Raw genomic sequence first — 18,645 nt, forward strand, 5'->3', positions numbered from 1 at the left:
GGAATCCACCACCAGTCTTGGACGTTTGTGCTGCCTTGAATTTCACCAATTCTATTAGCGAAGGACGTCTGGTAGCCATAGCTTTCACGTCGGACAGCTCCCAGGACTGTCTGGCTGTCAACCAGGTGGTACCACCTCTCCACACGTATTCTGCAGTGCTTCTGGAAGTGCTTCTTCAGACGGGCAGCATAAACAGCTCCACAAATTTCAGCCTTGACAACGTCCCCCTTTTGGTCTAAAGGCGTCAGCCTGGCCTTGGATTCGACTAGCCGTATGATCACATTTTGTGGTAATTCCCACCGTAGGTACAATACAGCGCCATACGAGCATTCGCTCCCATCAGAGAATGTAATACCACAGGGTTCAGCAGATGAATCAAGAGGCGTCAAGGCTCTGTCAAATCTCAACTGGCTAAGCTCAACGTAATCTTCGAAGAGGCAAACAGCATCTTCCCGGAGGCCCTCAGACAAAGGTACTCCCATGTATCTTCGGCTGGACTATATTTGACCTTTGCTTCTTGAAAAGCTCTCCTCACCAAGATGGCTCCCTTCTGCTTGACAGGTGTTACAAGACCAAGGGGATCGTACAGCCCAGAGACTTGACTTAGGAGCTCTCTGCGAGTGAGTGGATTAGGCGCCTGCATCCTTACTTCATCTTTCGAAAGATTTTCTCCCAATCTCATTTTCTTTTTCTTTTTGGAGAAGTTCACAGCTACCATCAAGCGCAGTTTGTCGCTCTCTGGATCATAACCAAGACCCAGAGCTTTATTACTCTCTTCAGAGAGTTGGTTTGGAAGGACCATTACTGAGGGTTCTTTCCTCTCCAGGTCTCTGGGTCCTGGCATCCCACTCTGGCCCGAGTAGACGCACGGTTTTATATAAAATCCACCGGCTTCCAAGAGTTTCTCAACATTTGCAGTTATTTGCTTGAGCTGGCTCAGGTCATTGTGTGAGGTCAGGATATCATCTACATATGCATCTTGTTCCAGCACACGGCGCTCTTCTATGAGATGGTTAAACATTGGCAGATTTGCTGTTACACGCATGGCGACTTGTGCGATGCAGCCCGCTGGTTTATCTCCGATGTTAACCCTCGTAATTGCATACTCCTGAACGTCCTCCTCTTCAGAGTCTCTCCACAAGAACCGATGAAGATGTACCTCCTGGTCCTCAAGCCATACGGAATTATAATTTTTTTTGATGTCCCCAAGCGCAGCAAAGACACCTTGCCGAAATCGTATGAGGACAGCTCAGATGTCATTAAGGACATCTGGACCCTTAATAAGTAGATCATTAAGACTCTGGCCCCTGAATTTCTGACTACTGTTCCACACAAGACGAACCGGCGTGGTGACAGAGTGGGGGTTTGGTGCGATCAGGTGACTAATGTACCATACGGGTCCAGTCCAACTTTCCAACTCTTCTCTTGATAGTTTGACAGCAGCGTTCCGCTCAACCATGTCATGGACTTGTGCTTTATAGGCTACCCTCCACTCCGGCTCTCTTGCCAACTGCTTTTCAGTCCTTAAGAAAGTTGCTTCAACAGCTCTCCTATTATTGGGCAATGTTACCGGATCCTCTATCCAGGGGTACTTTGCGTGCCAATGTGGCCTTTTACTGTGATGATCTTCCACTATATATGTCAATCCACTTTTTATTTGCTCCAACTCTCGCTCCTCAGAAATTGTCATCTCCTTTCCCCCAGGTTGACAATTTCCACATCTACAGCCGCCACACCTGGGCTTACAGGCAGCTCCAATGCTGTCCCATCTCCACCAGTTTATAAAATCTCGGTGGGCAGCACATGTAGTGGCTTGGGTGAGTGGAAGCAATTTAGCTGAGCTATTACAGATGATTTCCTTATACTCTACAGAAGCTGTCCGCATTGAGCGTGCAAAATGCGTCCTGGAGCCATGGGCTATGATTTTCACGTCTTCAAAAAGATCTGGATGAGAACCACCCACCGTTTTGCCAAGGGGACCATACCACAGGACAAGGTCACCAACGGAACGCACCTTCTGAGGAACAAGCTGACCTTCTTTGTGACTAATAAGGAGCTTAATTTTAGTGGGACGGACCAGTTCGTGGAAGGGAACGTCTGGAAATATATTTTGCAGTCTTTTGGGTGGTACATGCTGATTGATTTCTGTGATGCTATCCAGCCCATAACACACAAGCTGGTGGGATCTCAGGGTTCCCTTTGAAGTTTTAACCCGGATCTTTAATAGATACCGCTTGTTCTCAACTGTTACTTGCATCCCGCCAACTCCATGGACTATGAGCGTGACATCCTCGCTCCTCAAATTCAGCTCACCAGCAGCTTCATGGGTAATATAGTTAGTATCGGATGCCAAGTCTATTAAGGTCCCAATTTTTTTCCCAGCATTCGCAGTGACTTCAAGGATCATCATTATAACTGGGAACTCTTAAAGCCATTTTCCGTCCTGGCTAAACTGAACGTTTTTGAAACAGAGTTACAGAACACATTTCGACATCGCTGAGCCAAGTCAGGGGCCAGGCTTGTCAGGAACTCTTCCTGGGTCTCCGTATACTTTTTGAATTCGCCTTTTGCTGGGCTGGGCTTTGACCTCCTTAACACATCTCCCTTGTTTCCAACCTTGGGACAGAGGTAATAATGATGACCCGGGCCTTGAATGTCCCTACACCCCTCGCTTTTGCACAGAAAGGTGGTCTTGCACTCAGCGTCGTCATCATGAACCTCAAGACACCTCCCACAAGCACCAAGCTTCTTAACTGCTTCCTTTTTATCTGCTACTCTGAGTGTTTTAAACTTCTTGCAAAAATACAGCTTCCTCCCGTGGCCCCTTTCTCCACAGACAACGCAAGCCTTAATGTTTGAGGAGATGGTGGACTTCGTTCGGGCTTGCTTTTGTGGGATCATCCTCCCTTAATTGGTCTAATTGCTCATAAATCTTCTCCTGACTTCTCAAAAACTTAAGGAGCATATTGAACCTGTCTTCAGCTGATCCAGCCTCCTCCTCCTTTGATACATAGACCAGCCACTCCTTTTTTAAGCTTTCAGGCAGCTTGCTCTCCAGGGACTTTGTACCAATTGGATTTTTCAAGGCGCCTGTATTTCCCAACTCACTAAGGTCATACCAGGCTTTTTCAATAACCTGGATCAAATCCACAATCTTCCTGGGCTGATGACTTTTCACCGTTGGCAACGCCTGCAGTTCTTCAACAATTTCCAAGGCAATTACGGTTTTATTTCCAAACCGGTTTTTAAGGACACGAAATATTTCATCTGCCGTTCCGTAGGTTGACAGGTGAAGGTCCCTTGCTACCTTTCCCTCAAGGCTATCCAAAAGCTGGAACTTCCTCACCTCCTTGGAGCCGGTAGGTTCCCCTTGCGCTTGGAGCGCCTCCCATTCCTTTTTCCAGAGGTAGAAATTCTGCTTGTTTCCATCAAACTGTGGAAGTGCAGTTGGCCTCAATTTGATAGCGGGTGACCGGTGCGGGGTTTTTTCTAAAGACCCCTCGTTCTCCAGCTTTGCCTGTAATAGGGTAGCTTTCCCTGAAATTAGGTTCAGCTGCCAACCCTCCACACCTTTCATGCGCTTCTGAAGGTCAGTCCGCTCCCCATCTGGGACCCAACGAGTCCATCGGCGGATAGCTTCCTTTGCTGCCTTTACTAGCCCTTCAAGGTTACTAAGCATTAATTCATATACCTCCAATTTCAGGCCAAATTTATTCTTCTCCATCCACTCGCACTCTTTTCCAGCTGCCTCTAAATCCAGGGACAGTTCAGGGTAGGCAAAATTTTGCCAAAGAACACTCTGGACAGCCCCCTCTACTTCCTCAAGCTTTTCCTCACACTCCTTTGCTGTCTTCTTAATGTCTGCACTTAGGTCCTCTTTTGATGCGGACGCAGACTCCTCTTCCTCAGTCCAAGCAATTTCAACCTCCTCATTTGCCTCCATCACCCGGTCAGCCTCCAGCATAACTTTGCTGAAGGCTTCCACCAGTTCATCCGCAGACATTTTCTTGCAAGACTTCAATACTGAGTTTGCTGATCGGGAAAACCGTTGTTTAGCAGTCATTCTCTTTGTCTCAGCCATTTTGAGCTTTGAAAAGAACTTTAAATTGCCTTGCTGGGTTTGGCTTGGCAGGAGGTTTGGGCGGACTCAGACGGAGCTACGGGCAGGCTCAGACGGGGCTCAGCTACTGGTGGGCTAGGTTGGAGCTTCTTCAACCAGCTCAGGGCGGTTTTTCACTGTCAAGTGTTTTTCGTCTTCTTTGCTGTTTTAACCCTCACTTGATAGGGAGGTACCAATAATGAACATTTACTGGGTTTCACTCAATAACCAGGCCTCTGTTGCATCTTTGCTTTTCATTTTATTTATCTTCATTTTTTGTAGCCCAGGTATTTACAGGTGAAAAACCTTCAATCAGAACACACCAACCGTTTACAAATTTGCACATTTCTTTAAAACTAAATACACATGACTCAAAAATTATTAATTATCAAACCTGACACTAAATACCATATACACATACATATATACATATACATATCATAACAAATAACCAGATCTTAATTTAATCATTTTAGTTTAAACCTCAGGTTATAAATTACAATTTAAACTACAAGAAGCACAATGAAATCAATGAGTAAACTAAATGTAATAAATCACTAAACAGTTAAATAGTAAAGCAGTGAACTTAATATGAATATTTACCCCACATGAATATTTACAATCTATATTATTCATTCCCATTAATCCTACAATTTACAATCTCAGTAATTAAATACTTTTTAGCTTACATTTTTCCCTCTTTTATACAAAAATAAACTATACCCACATTTAGACCATGTCTTTTCCACAACTAATTTAGTACAATAATAGTCCTCATTTCAGACTGCACATTAAACCCAAATCACATAATTTAGCAGACTGCGATAAAGTTAACCAATCAACTTTCACTATCATGTAAATACTAACATCACACAGATAATCCAGTGCATAAACACAAGTGCAGTTCTCTACTCATCAACGCTTCACTAGCGGCAAAACCATCCAGTGACACTCGCAACAGAGTCTGAATAAAGTGCCAATCTTACCGGCTGTCTGTTCAGTCTTTGAATTAGTACCGTTCAGCTTCAGAAAAACTTCAATGGGAATGCCGCTTCTCTTTCTTGCGTTGCTGGTGCGTTCGCTGGCTATAGCCATACACACTGAATCGGAAATGTGCATCTCTTTTCTCCGTTCGAGTGCGCACAGGTGATCGATAATTAGTTCCGAAAGATCGCTGACGAGGCGTTCGCCGCGACACACTTTATATTAAACTAAAGCAATACAAGCAATGTGCAAGTCATGACCATACAACTTTATTTTGTATATAAATATACTTTTGTTAAAAGACGTCAAATATAAATTGATTTTTTATATTTTTATTAAAAACTGTCACAGCAAACATCACACAGGCTTCTACTACTTACAAACATGCACACGCGGGTGAGGGTTAAAGAATCTGCCGTTTTCTGAGGGTATCTGCGTGCGTGGGATCCGGGCAGGTATCCTTTTCCTCCAGACCTTGACGCATGGCCGCGGGAAGGCGAGAGAGATATTTTTTTAAGTAAAAATATTTTGCACAATTTATATATTACTTATGAATATTTTAGGAAATTATTTTTGACACACGTAGGTTATTACGTGTATTTTGGATTTTAATTTCATTACTGTCTGTGCCTACCCATCCGTGGCCTCATCCGAGCGCACTTTCTTTGCCTTGCGTCTTTTGAAGACATGGGTACGCAGCACCATGACCCAGAAAAGACTCACACACCTTTCGCTGAGTGTGTTCAACTTTACATGATGCGGCGCTGACTGGTCGGCGTATGACATCAGAGTACCGCGTAAGCAAAGGTAAAAGGTGTGTTCGACTTCATGCCGCGCTGCGCAGTGCATTCCGGTTAGTAACTTTGTCCGACTTAAGCTGGCGCTGCAGGCACGTGACTGTGTCATGTGGTTTTTAAGTACTAGTCGGGGAGCCAAAGTCTCAAAAGCTCAATAAAATTGGTTGAACCTGACCTGGTCTGCCATACTTCTTATTTGTGTTTTTTCTGTTAACTTTGACCCCAAGAACCAATAATTGGAGGGTCTGCTCTGCCGGAAATATCACAGAAAAAAATTGTGGCCATTTTAGTGTACGTACCCTTTATTTTTATCAGAAAATTGTGAAAAATTATTTTTTCCTCAAATTCTCAGTGGGTTGGGTAAACTGTCAATGAATACATTCCAGATACACAGAACACATGTGCTGACAACATCCACTGAAAAAATAACTTTTAAAACACATTTCTGCATAATTTTGCATCAATTTAATGCAAAAAAGTAGGCGTTTTTTCACTTTTTTCCAATATTTTCATTTTACTTCATTGGCAATCAACTATTCCCCCAAGTTATGACATCAGTCAATATATCATTCTTTTCACGAAACAGTATACTCATTACACAGAAAAAATTATAAAAATCCAACCAAAATCAATGGATCTGTGATGATTTCACTACTAGTTGGCCATCAACAGGCTCAGAACCTTAATAGAATTTTTGGCTACTTTCAAAATTCCGAAAGACATACTGGATAACATGCACTGCATGAAAAGTGGGATTTTCGTCCCCGTAAGCGCCTGTAGGCTCCCGAAAATCTCCCTAATTTTCGGCAGCTTTCCTCAATTTACAGGCAGCGAGCGTCGCGTTCGTCTGTGTCACAAATTGTCGTAAACGAACCATGACGCAGGTGGAGAGCCCCGCGGGGGTACGATGCCTCTAATTAGCATATGAATAGCAGCGAAACCTCTGCCGGCCAGGTAGAGCGTCTCTAGTTTAATTAGCATGTGAATAGCATCGAAACTAGAGTAACTGCCCACTTGAATGTACTCACTCAGTATTGGCTGAAGCCACTACTTTTAAACAAGTAAAATCTCCCGTGAATGGTTGGCAGATCACTTCAAACCAATCACAAGGGATTTTTCTTGTTTAAAAGAAGTGGCTTCAGCCAATACCGAGTGAGTAAATTCAAGTCGGGCCGTTACTCTAAAGAGGGGGGTTATTGGGGACCCTGGCTCATTATAAATGTAAACCCCAATAATAATAATAATAAATATATAATTTATGTGATATTAATTTTTTATATAATAATGTCATTGTGCTATGTACTTCATTATTCACACCATCAAGAAATATAAGAGAAAACAAAGAGGTTTATTTATAAACAAACAGCTGTTTATTCAAAGAAAGAGCTTTAATTAGAAACACACAACTATGTACAAAGCAGCATAATGTCTCTTATGTTGTCCTCCAAACACGTCAAAAAGTGCCCAAGACATTCGGGAAAGATCCCTAAAAATCTTTTTCAAAGTTATCAAGTGTTGAAAAAAGAAAACTCAAAAAACGTTGTAAAAAAGTCGCTTTTGCAGGCATATATGGTGGGTTCCCCTGTACTTTGGTATCGTCTCTAATCTGAATTGCAGCGTGGCACAGAGCTCGGAGAGTTCCAGGCTGCGAGAGGGCGGTGGCCGCACAATCCATCCAGACACCCCGTCAACAATGCCGTCTTCATCAGACATGAGATCTATGGTGGCGCACTTTCAAATGTCCATCTCACCCTCAGCCAGCACACTTCGTCTCGCTTCCAGCAACTGTAATATAATCAATAAAGACAATAAGTGACCAGAAAAATACTCACATTGACAAAAAACTGATCTAATATAATAAATCTTACCCTTTTTCTTCTGTATCGACTCCGAGCTAAACTTTTCGCATTTTCCGCCGCGATGCGAGTTCAGGTTGTTTGTATCTGAAGCTCCGGCGAACCGACTTATAATACGTCTTACAGGCAGCTGGAAAACAATTAAATGAGACTGGTATTAATAAACAGAGTCACGGTACAATTAAACAATAAATGAGGAAAAACATTAGAAGTTATACTTACAAACAATGTCGTCATTCTCAGCAGTTAAATGTGGACTTGCTAAAATAGCCCCAACCAAATAGGAGGTCACGGCTTCGTTATGAGGCGACGTTAGTCTGTGAAAACAAAATGTGCGGGTTTAAGCTCGGATCTATTAACGTATCTATTTCCTTATACAAGAATAAAAGCATATTTTTTAAATCGTAACGTTACCTTTGCTCTGGTTCAAAGCGCCTGCAGTGTGCCTCAGAGACGCCGTACAGCCTCCTAAAAATTACAAGACAAAAACACCTCTAAGCAATAAAACACACAGCTTGGGCTACTTAAAAATATGCTTTTACATTAAATTATTCTTACCGCAATCTTGGGATTGTGCACCCGTCTTCTCTTCTTGGAGAGTTACAAACACCAAACCAAACATCGCTTAATGGTCCTCTTGTACTGCTGTGTGAGCCGTGGCCATGACCTCGCACGCGACTGGAGGAAGGCGAGAAGCCTTCTTCTTCTTCTTCTGGTGTTTTATGGCGGTTTGGCAAACCAACGAAAAAGGTGCATTACCGCCACCTACTGATCTGGAGTGTGGAGTGAGCATAGATTTGGAAGAAAGAAATGCAAAAAAAAAATAAAATAATAATAATAATAATAAAAAAAAAAATAAAAAAAAAAAAATTATTTAAAACCTAAATTCTGTTTATTATTCCTATGTTTTTCAAATATTTAAATAACACTTCTTGAATTCTTGATTGCCTACCCTCATTTCCTAACAATACTTTTAAAGAAAAATGTTCAACTCCCATACATCGTAATTCTTGTATTAATTGAAATCTCTCCCTTTCATATGCAGAACACTCCTTAATAATATGTATTACTGTTTCTAATTCTCCACACTTGTCACATTCTCCCGATTCATGTTTACCTATTTTAAATAGACTATAGTTTAATGCTGTATGTCCAATTCTTAGAGGCGAGAAGCCTGTCGGGCTCCTCCAATCACACGCGAGGTTATTGATATAAGGAAAATCTTGTGAGACGTGCGCGCATGCGTATGATATAAACAACAAACGCGATGTGCCGGGAGCTCTGTGTGATATCAACACAGTGTGCTGTCAGTTGAAAGATGGAAGTCCCAAGACTGAAGAAACGACCTTGGCGCTTCTGTGAACATTGCAACACTGAACTGTGTCATACACAGTATTTTGACCACAGAAAGCGCTATTTCAAAAATGGAGTTTGGGAGAAAAAATCCAAAAGGACTACGTCAGGTCAGATAACGTACAGAGCCTGCTGCTATCCAGTCATGAACCCGCTGTGAGTGATGTCCTGTCATGTGTAAAGACCCGGAGGATAACTTTACTGGAGTTAGAGAGATTGGTGAAAGTGAAAAGCAATCCGAGGACCCAGAAAAAAAGTGATTGAAGAATTTGAAGAAATGCACCCAGCGAATTGCAGTTAAGACAACGGTGAGCATAATTACATATTTTTATATAAGCTTGGCTTGCTTTACGTATGTTAACATTTTAAACAATACTAAAACATATCAACAAGTAAATAAAATAAAATAAAATCAACAAGTTAAACAAAAACGTTTTGAGTATGCTATATCAAAAAGTAGCCATCCAGCATGTTTTATCCATTGTGGCAGCCCTTGCTCACAAAAAGGTTGGAGACCCCTGGTCTAGTTAAATGTGGTTGATTATCACTGTTGTTGTTATTTTAATAGTATAAATTAATTTATAATTAAATAGGAATATCGCGTTATAATGCATAACGGTATCTTCTGTTTGTTGTTTTTCAGACAAAACAGCAGATGATCAAAGCATTCATCTTTTCCTGGACATCTCCTGTTGTGTGGTAAGCATGAAATTACATTTGGATATACCAGTATAAAATTCAGTACATGCTAATCCAGAGCTAAAATGGGAAAACCTAACATGTTTCACCCACATTATTGTTTTCCACTCTCAAATTTCTGTTAGTTTACTAATGAAAGCAACTAAAGTATAAACACACTTTATAAAGTATAAAAAAAACTAAAATGAAGTTGAAGTGGATGAAGTTCCCACAAAGAACTTAACTGGTTCATTGCACTAAGATAAAGCTAGCTGTTTGAGATGCACATGATCTTTTCCAACTACAGTTTTCAAATCTTTTCATACTCAAATGGCCATATTGATGAGAAATGACCATATTAATTATGTTCTTTTTAAATCTCAAATGACCATATTAACGATGGGGTTTTCAATCTCAAATGGCCATATTCATGATGGACTTTTCAATCTCTAATGGTCTAATGGTGGTGCTGAGTATGTGCATTGCATGTGTTTTAAATATGTCCTTTAAATTTCCATAGGATGACTATGTGGATGAAGAGGGGGAAATCCTTGCTGAGGAGCAGAGTGAAGCCTATCCTCACATACAAGATGGGGAGGAGCATGGAAGTGATCAGTCCAGAAGTGAAAAAAACAGAACACTTGTTGATGAAACTTTTGGCCATGATGAAATTGACTGGTATCCTCCGTGACGACTTCTTACAGTATGTGGTTTGTCCAAAATGTATGACAGTGTACATGCTTACTGAAACCTATGAGCGCAGACAGGATGGTACAAAGGTTTGCAGGACTTGTGGTCACATCCCGTTCTACAATCACCCACAGCAGAGGTCTGCATTAAGGAAGAAATATGGCTCTGCCTTGCTAAGATAGGCTACATATTCGAGCGGTGAAGAGTATGTCCATCCAATACGTTCTTACTGTTACAAGAGTGTTGTGCAGTCTCTGGGAGGACTTGTTAAAAAAACTTGGATTTGAAGAGAAATTAGATGAAAGGCGAAAGCGGGAACTGCCAAAGAGTGTGTTAGGAGATGTAAATGATGGACAAGTATGGCAGGATTACCAGTATGTGAATTCAATAAACTGTAGTCATGCCACTATGCACAGTATTTGAGCTGTGATGTAATTGCACAAGTTACCTTGCTTCATTCCCATCCGGACAGACATTTTGTTATTTGACATGTTGTTTGATGGCGTTTGCATAGAATGCACAAATTGAGCCTGATTAAAACTCTGTTAAAACAATTAAAATTGTTGAAATAAATAGTTTGGTGTATCTTTTTTACCTAACATTGGTTATTGCTAATTACATACAGAGTAATTAATATACACTGTTAGCCTGGAGAAATTGAATCTACTTAAAGGGATAGTTTAAAAATTATTAGGAAAAAATATTTTGTAAGTATTGTGATAAATGGTGAAGAAAAGTTTGATAAATGATTGTCATTAAACTTAAATTTGATTTTGAATTACTCTGTCCAACATCTCCACTTAGTTAACTGAGTTGAAAAAAATTATATTTTTAATTAATGTATAATTATAATTCTCTTAGTGTTATAAATGGTATTATAACACAAAACTCATGACTTAGTCAGTCATTAAATAAACTTGATTCTCCACTGAAACACAATACAATACAATGTGTTGTTTATGTCAATAAACACTGATCACCTGAACGGAGACTTTCATTTACAAAAATGGTAATTTATCATTTTAAACTAAACAACATGAATAATATTAGAGCATAAACCTCTATGACATTTTAACAAATATTTAAGTAGTTAAAGTTCTTATTAGTTCTTAATTCTGTAAAAAAGCTTAAATAATCATAATATTCTGAGACAAAGGATTATGGGTGTTCCTTACAACATGTACTGCTAAAGTTCATTCACTTGAATGTTTTAGTTTAATTAATTTTATACACTTAAAAGTTAAATGAACTAAGATTTTTTAAGTAAATGTCCATAACTCAAAATATTAAGTGATGTTTACATCATGAAGACAATGTGTTAACAGTGTAGCATACTTTAAAAATAAATAAATTCAAACTAAAATTTAAGAGTCTGTAATTTTGCTTTACTGATACCAAAGATTTTCTTAAAATCAAAGATTAAAACCTGTCAGAATGTTACCTGAGTAAAACTCCCCCAGCTGCTACCCTGATTTGCATTTGTATAGCTCACAGCATGTTCATTTACATGTTAAAGCCTCCCCTAGAATTAGGGGAAGGGGGGACAACTTCCAAGCAAGACCCACGTCAACTTCTGACAACTTACGGCAGTTTTCGGTGTTGGCTGCAAATTGTCGTGCGCAGTCGTAAACTTGGAGTTTCACAGCAATCTACAGTGCCACATTCTGTCGAAAATTCCACTTTTCATGCAGTGATGATTGTTAATGTCCACATTATTAAACATCATGGTCTAGGGATCTTTTTAATTTCAACATAACCTTGTTCCCCAATGGAAATGTGTCACACAATAAATATAATACAGCAAAATGACTTTAATTATTTTATTGCCTCAGATGACAACTATTACAACTTTAAATAGATATTTCACCCATTTGCATTAAGCTTTGTAGCTTTAGAAACCCAGTCATGTTTTTGAATGGTCATGCATCATTTTCAGTTTCCCTTGAGACGGGAGAAATACAGATTTCAGTGTTGCACTTCCTTTTTTCAATGATGTAAAAATCGTCATTTTGCGTCATTGAAAGAAGGAATTGCTATATCTTTGTCGAGGGTGTAAGACTACAAACCCTCTGTCGTTATTTTTCCACACTCAAAAAAAATGATTCATTGGATTAACTCAATAAAATTGTGGGCAGGATTTCCATCCAATATGAATGTGTACCCTTAACTCATAAAAAACTGCTTTACACAATAAAAATATATTGAGTTTGTCCAACTCAATTTAAGGTAAATGGCATTAAGGTAAATTGCCTCAACTCAATTAAGTGTAGTCTGAATAACTCGATTTAGCGTAGTTTGAATAACTCAATGTAGTGCAGTCTGATTAACTCAATTCTGTTATTTTATATAAAACGTTTTTATATCATACTAATTAGCATAAGCACATGTTAGCATGCTAATTAAAATAACACATGATACTTTGGATGAGCATGTGAGAAGAGACTGATCTCCAAACAGGCATTAACACAGTTAGTGCTCATTGAGAGAAATATGTCACATCCACAACCTAACCACGAGCCCCACTCTTCTGCAGAATGATAACCAAACAATTACCAAAAAATATAACACAAACGCTTCTAAATCAATAAGATAAACAGACATTAAACACTATTAAGTCTTTCTCTTTACCTAAAAATGCATAAAATAACACTTAATTTAAAAAATTACTCTCCAAAAGCAGTTGCATGCAAAGCATGCTGGGAAATTATTTTTCCAGAACCCAAACTCAAACTAATTGTGTTAACACAATTAAAATGAAATCAATGAATTATAGTATATATTAATTTTGTGTTAGACTAATTAAATATATATTCTTATTGTTCTTAATGAGGTATTTTACATTTATTGAACACAATTTTAATGTGTCATTTCTAAGAAGGGCTTGAATCATTTTTTTGAGTGCAGGGGGAGGCTATGGGTGGGACGCTACAGACCTATGACAGATTAGTGGTCGGGACTTACGAAAATAAATGATACAGCTGCCATCTTTTTGGAATCTAAGCTAAAAGATGCTGTGGAGCCAGGCTTGATGTTTCCAACAATGGTGGAAGGTTATCAATATGATATGGAAGAGGGTGATTTCGAGGCTATCTTTACAATACAGGGAAGAGCAGCTGAGGCAGATGGAGGAACAGGAGGTAGAAGATCGAAGTAGAAAACCTGCTTGTAGAAGGTAGAAGACGAGGTAGAAGACCTGTCGCAGGCGAGGAGCCTGGACTGACTTGAGCTGGGATGGACTGGTTGTGCCTGTGCTCTTCCTGTGCACCTACGGACACAGAAATGGAGTCTGTCTGCGGCAGAGAATTTCAAAGATGCCAGTTTCTTCTGGATGAAATTTCTACATCAGATGAGGATATGGACATTTGTGTGGTGAACCACCGAAGCTTCGCAACGCATATGGACAGCAGCGTTCTGGATACATATTTTAGAATACCAAAGGTCAACTTGAAGTGACAGCCAAAGCCTGCAGGGACAAACGGACGTCTGACTATAAAGTAAGTGTTTCTATTTTATTTGTGAGTGGCTTGCAGAGCTGTGCATTGTGGGAGTTGTTGTCTTCCATACAAATGCACCCTAAAGTCACTTTCTGTCTTTTTTCAATCAAATACTGTAGGCACCACATTTGAAATGCATGTTACATTTTGACTACAAATATGACCCACTTTCAATAAGGATAAATGTTTCCTCCACCAATTTGCCATTGACAAGTTGTCTCCAAAAATCAGTGGCAGCTGGGTAGGTTGGCTTACACACAGCCAACTGATGCAGGGATCTGCGAAGGTGTAATTGGAAGGCATCTCCAGTTGGTCGAAGGCAATGCATGTCTCCTTTGATGCTCACAAAGAGATGGGCTTGAAGTGCATCTAGAGTACCACCAAAGTCACTCCTGCCATAGTGACACCATGTATCGCCATGCTGCTGTTATTACCTTTTCCTGAACATCCTGGGTTTCCTCAGATCACTGTACCTGCACAGCTGCAGAATGTCTGTCTGTCTGTCAATGTTGTATAGGCCCACCTTTTTCCTCTTCTGTACGGATAGCTCACAGTGTCCGGTAAGTATGTAGGTGCTGAGGAGAAGGGATGTAACCTCTGAAGCAGCAGCATTATACTTCCCTGTCAGAGCTTCTGTGGTGGCATGAACAGGTAGGAAGGTATCCATTGTTTTCACCCACAGCTTCTGCAGCCCATCCATGTGTGTGATGTAGTACATGCACATCATGATCACATCTGTGTCAGTTGTAACAACTACAGCTCGTTCGTGGTGCAGAATTTGTACGGAGTATGCAATGTGAGCAAACATCCTGGTATCTGCCTCATCAAGTTCTGGAAGCTCAACCTGACAATCCAATGACAAGGGGACAGTGCGACCAGGATCACAAAAGATTCCACCAAGAATAAGTGTGCATCCTGCAGGAAGGAAAGGAAACAAGGCAGACTACCTGGCTGCAATCAAGACAGCCCTTGGCAGCTCATGGGGGTAAGTGGACAATCTAACGCCATCTGACAAGCCTGTTGTAATGGTAGTAGATGCAATGGCATTCATTCAAGGTTACTAACATTTTGGGAGCAGCGCCTTCCATGAACTGCAAGAAAGTACCCGAAGAAGCTCCTTGGAATCCTCACAGACAAGTGTGACTGCATCCACTTTGTTAGTGATCGATATGATGTCTATCCTGCTGAAAGTCTGAAAGGTGAGGAACGAGAGAAGAGGATGAAGACCTGCTCCAGCAAAATGAAGGAGTACAAGCCACATGATACTCTCCCTATACCTGTATGGAAAGGCTTCATTCACAATTCACTGAATAAAGCTAACCTTTTGAACTACATGGGGGAAGCATGGGCAGTTCAGAACAAGTCACTTCCTGCAGGATGCACACTTGTGATCCTTGTCGCACTGTCCTCTTGTCATTGGATTGTCAGGTTGAGCTTCCAGAACTTTTCTGTGATAAACATGAGGAGGCACATACCAGGATGTTTGCTCACATTGCATACTCAGTACAAATTCTGCACCACAAATGGGCTGTAGTGTTTGCAACTGACACAGATGTGATCATGATGTGCATGTACCACATCACTCACATGGATGGGCTGCAGGAGCTGTGGGTGAAGACGATGGATATCTTCTTACCTTTTCATGCCATCACAGAAGCTCTGACAGGGAACTATAATGGTGCTGCTTCAGATCTTACATCCCTCAGCACCTACATACTTACCGGATGTGACACAGGGAGCTATCTGAGCTAAAGGCGGGCCTACACAACTGCTATCAAACACCTGACAGACCTTCTGCCACTGTGCAGGTACGGTCCTATTACAGGAGGGACTTTGATAGTACTCTAGATGCACTGCGAGCCCATCTCTTTGTGAGTATCAAAGGAAACATGCGTTGCCTTCCACTAACTGAAGATGCCCTCCTATTACACCGTTGCCAATCCCTGCATCAGTTGGCTGTGTATAAGCGGGCACACATGGTTCAGCCAACCTACCCAGCTGTTTGTGTGTGTTAGAGAGAGAGAGAGAGGGTGGCATCTTTTATCACGCTGCTGTATAATCCACCCTGTCGTTCTTGTTTGCTGTCTCCTCAGGTGGTGAGGGTGAAGGTCTGTCCCCAGAGCAGTATCTGCAGTGTGCCACCCTTCTGATTATCCCACCTCACATGGACCTGAATCTAGTTAATTAAGTTATGTTATTTTTTTCCGTCAAAGGGACATTTCACCCATTGGAAACATTAATCTTTATTGAAAGTGGGTCATATTTGTAGTCGAAATGTATTATACATTTCAAATGTGGTGCCTGTTTGACCGAAAAAAGACAGAAAGTGACTTTAGGGTGCATTTGTATGGAAGACAACAACTCCCACAATGCACAGCTTTGCAAGCCACTCCCAAATAAAATAGAAACATTTACTTTATAGTCAGAAGTCTGTTTGTCCCTGCAGGCTTTGGCTGTCACTTCCAGTTGACCTTTGGTATTCTAAAATATGTATCCAGAATGCTGCTGTCCATATGCGGTCCGAAGCTTGGGTGGTTCACCACACAAACGTCCATATCCTCATCTGATGTAGAAATTTCATCCAGAAGAAACTGGCATTTTTGAAATTCTCTGCAGCAGACAGACTCCATTTCTGTGTCTGTAGGCGCACAGCGAGAGCACAGGCACAACCAGTCCCTCCCAGCTCGAGTCAGTCCAAGCTCCTCCCCTGCTACAGACAGGTCTTCTACCTCGTCTTATATCTTCTACAGGCAGGTCTTCTACCTCGTTCTTCTACCTCCTGTTTCTCCATCTGCCTCAGCTGCTCTTCCCTGTATTGTGGCTCATAAAGATAGCCATGAACATCCGATTTGAGCATCACGTTTTTGAAATCAACCAAACTTCCATATCATATTGATAACCTTCCACCATTGTTGAAAAACATCAAGCCTGGCTCCTCAGCATCTGTTAGCTTGGATTCCAAAAAGATGACAGCTGTATCATTTATTTTAGTGTATTAAGTCCTACCCACTGATCTGTAATAGGTCTGTAGCGTGAGTGGGTCCCATACATAGCCCTCCCTGGAAAAATTAGTGTTTGTAGTTTTAAACCCTCGACAAAGATATAGCGATTCCTTCTTTCAATGATGCAAAATGACGATTTTTACATCATTGAAAGAAGGAAGTGCAACACTGAAATCTGTATTTCTCCCGTCTCAGGGGAAACTGAAAATGATGCATGACCATTCAAAAACAGGGTTTTTAAAGCTACAAAGCTTAATGCAAATGGGTGAAGTATCTCTTTAAAGATGTAATAGTTGTCATCTGAGGCAATAAAATAATTAAAGTCATTTTGCTGTATTATATTTATTGTGTGACACATTTCCATTGGGAGAACAGGGTTATGTTGAAATTAAAAAGATCCCTAGACCAGTGGTTCTCAAACTGGGGTCCGGGGCCCCCAGGGGGGCCGCGAGATGGTGCCAGGGGGGCCCCAGTTTTATGACATTTTATAAAATACATTATTTATCATGAATTCTGTGAAATGAAACCTAAAAAAATAAGGCAGCACTACTTTGTGTAATTTAATGTTTTGTTTAATTAAAATGTGAAGTTTTAGTTTTAGTTAGTTTTTCTTTGGGGGGTCGCGAAGGAATGCATCGTACACAAAGGGGGCCGCACGCTAAAAAAGTTTGAGAACCACTGCCCTAGACCATGATGTTTAATAATGTGGAAATTAACAATCATGTTATCCAGGATGTCTTTCGGAATTTTGAAAGTAGCCAAAAATTCTATTAAGGTTCTGAGCCTGTTGATGGCCAACTAGTAGTGAAATCATCACAGATCCATTGATTTTGGTTGGATTTTTATATTTTTTTCTGTGTAATGACTATACTGTTTGGTGAAAAGAATGGCATATTGACTGATGTCATAACTTGGGGGAATAGTTGATTGCCAACGAAGTAAAGATGAAAATATGGGAAAAAAGTGAGAAAACACCTACTTTTTTGCATTAAATTGATGCAAAATTATGCAGAAATGTGTTTTGAGAGTTATTTTTTCAGTGGATGTTGTCAGCACATGTGTTCTGTGTATCAGGAATGCATTTATTGACAGTTTACCCAACCCACTGAGGATTTGAGGAAAAAAATATTTTTTCACAATTTTCTGATAAAAATAAAGGGTGCATACACTAAAATGGCCACAATTTTTTTTCGCAATATTTCCGTCAGAGCAGACCCTCCAATTATTGGTTCTTGGGGTCAAAGTTAACAGAAAAAACACAAATGACGACACAGCTGTTTCAAGATTGGTCGGATTCACCACATGACAACAATCACGTGTGTTTCGTGTGTATTTTCACGCCCTCAATTCCACAAATGCTCACAAATCTGTATTTTTATAACAGTTAAAGCTCTTTTCATGTAGTCGCGATCAGGAGCGTTGCTAGACATAAAGCTCTACTGGGGCACAGGCCCCCCATTTTTTGCTGACTTTTTTTGAAAGCCTGCTGTGTGCAAGAAGTGTGCCACACTTCTATACAATGTCCTTTGCTTAACCCATTATTCTACAGTGCAACAGTTACTGCGGAAGATACATATATACTGTAATCTTCATCATACCTGTAACATTATTAACATGTTTGGAGGCATAAATGGCATAACATTTTTTTAAATAATGACAGCAGAGAAATATTTTCTACATCATACAGTGATA

The 18,645-nt window shown here is 40.5% G+C and overlaps 2 long non-coding RNA genes across 2 annotated transcripts; one reads left to right on the forward strand and one right to left on the reverse strand.

The window, feature by feature from the left end:
* Window positions 1–7,436: 7,436 nt before the first annotated feature.
* Window positions 7,437–8,414, reverse strand: LOC141362851 (uncharacterized). Its single transcript, XR_012368424.1, has 5 exons — window positions 8,295–8,414; window positions 8,151–8,204; window positions 7,959–8,053; window positions 7,749–7,866; window positions 7,437–7,665 (listed from the first exon to the last, which is right to left on the reverse strand). It is a non-coding gene; the product is annotated as an uncharacterized lncRNA (long non-coding RNA).
* Window positions 8,415–8,905: 491 nt separating this feature from the next.
* Window positions 8,906–11,390, forward strand: LOC129454207 (uncharacterized). Its single transcript, XR_012368425.1, has 3 exons — window positions 8,906–9,397; window positions 9,733–9,788; window positions 10,288–11,390. It is a non-coding gene; the product is annotated as an uncharacterized lncRNA (long non-coding RNA).
* Window positions 11,391–18,645: the final 7,255 nt, after the last annotated feature.

This window comes from Misgurnus anguillicaudatus, unplaced genomic scaffold, assembly GCF_027580225.2.
Source record: "Misgurnus anguillicaudatus unplaced genomic scaffold, ASM2758022v2 HiC_scaffold_29, whole genome shotgun sequence".
Lineage (NCBI taxonomy): Eukaryota > Metazoa > Chordata > Actinopteri > Cypriniformes > Cobitidae > Misgurnus > Misgurnus anguillicaudatus.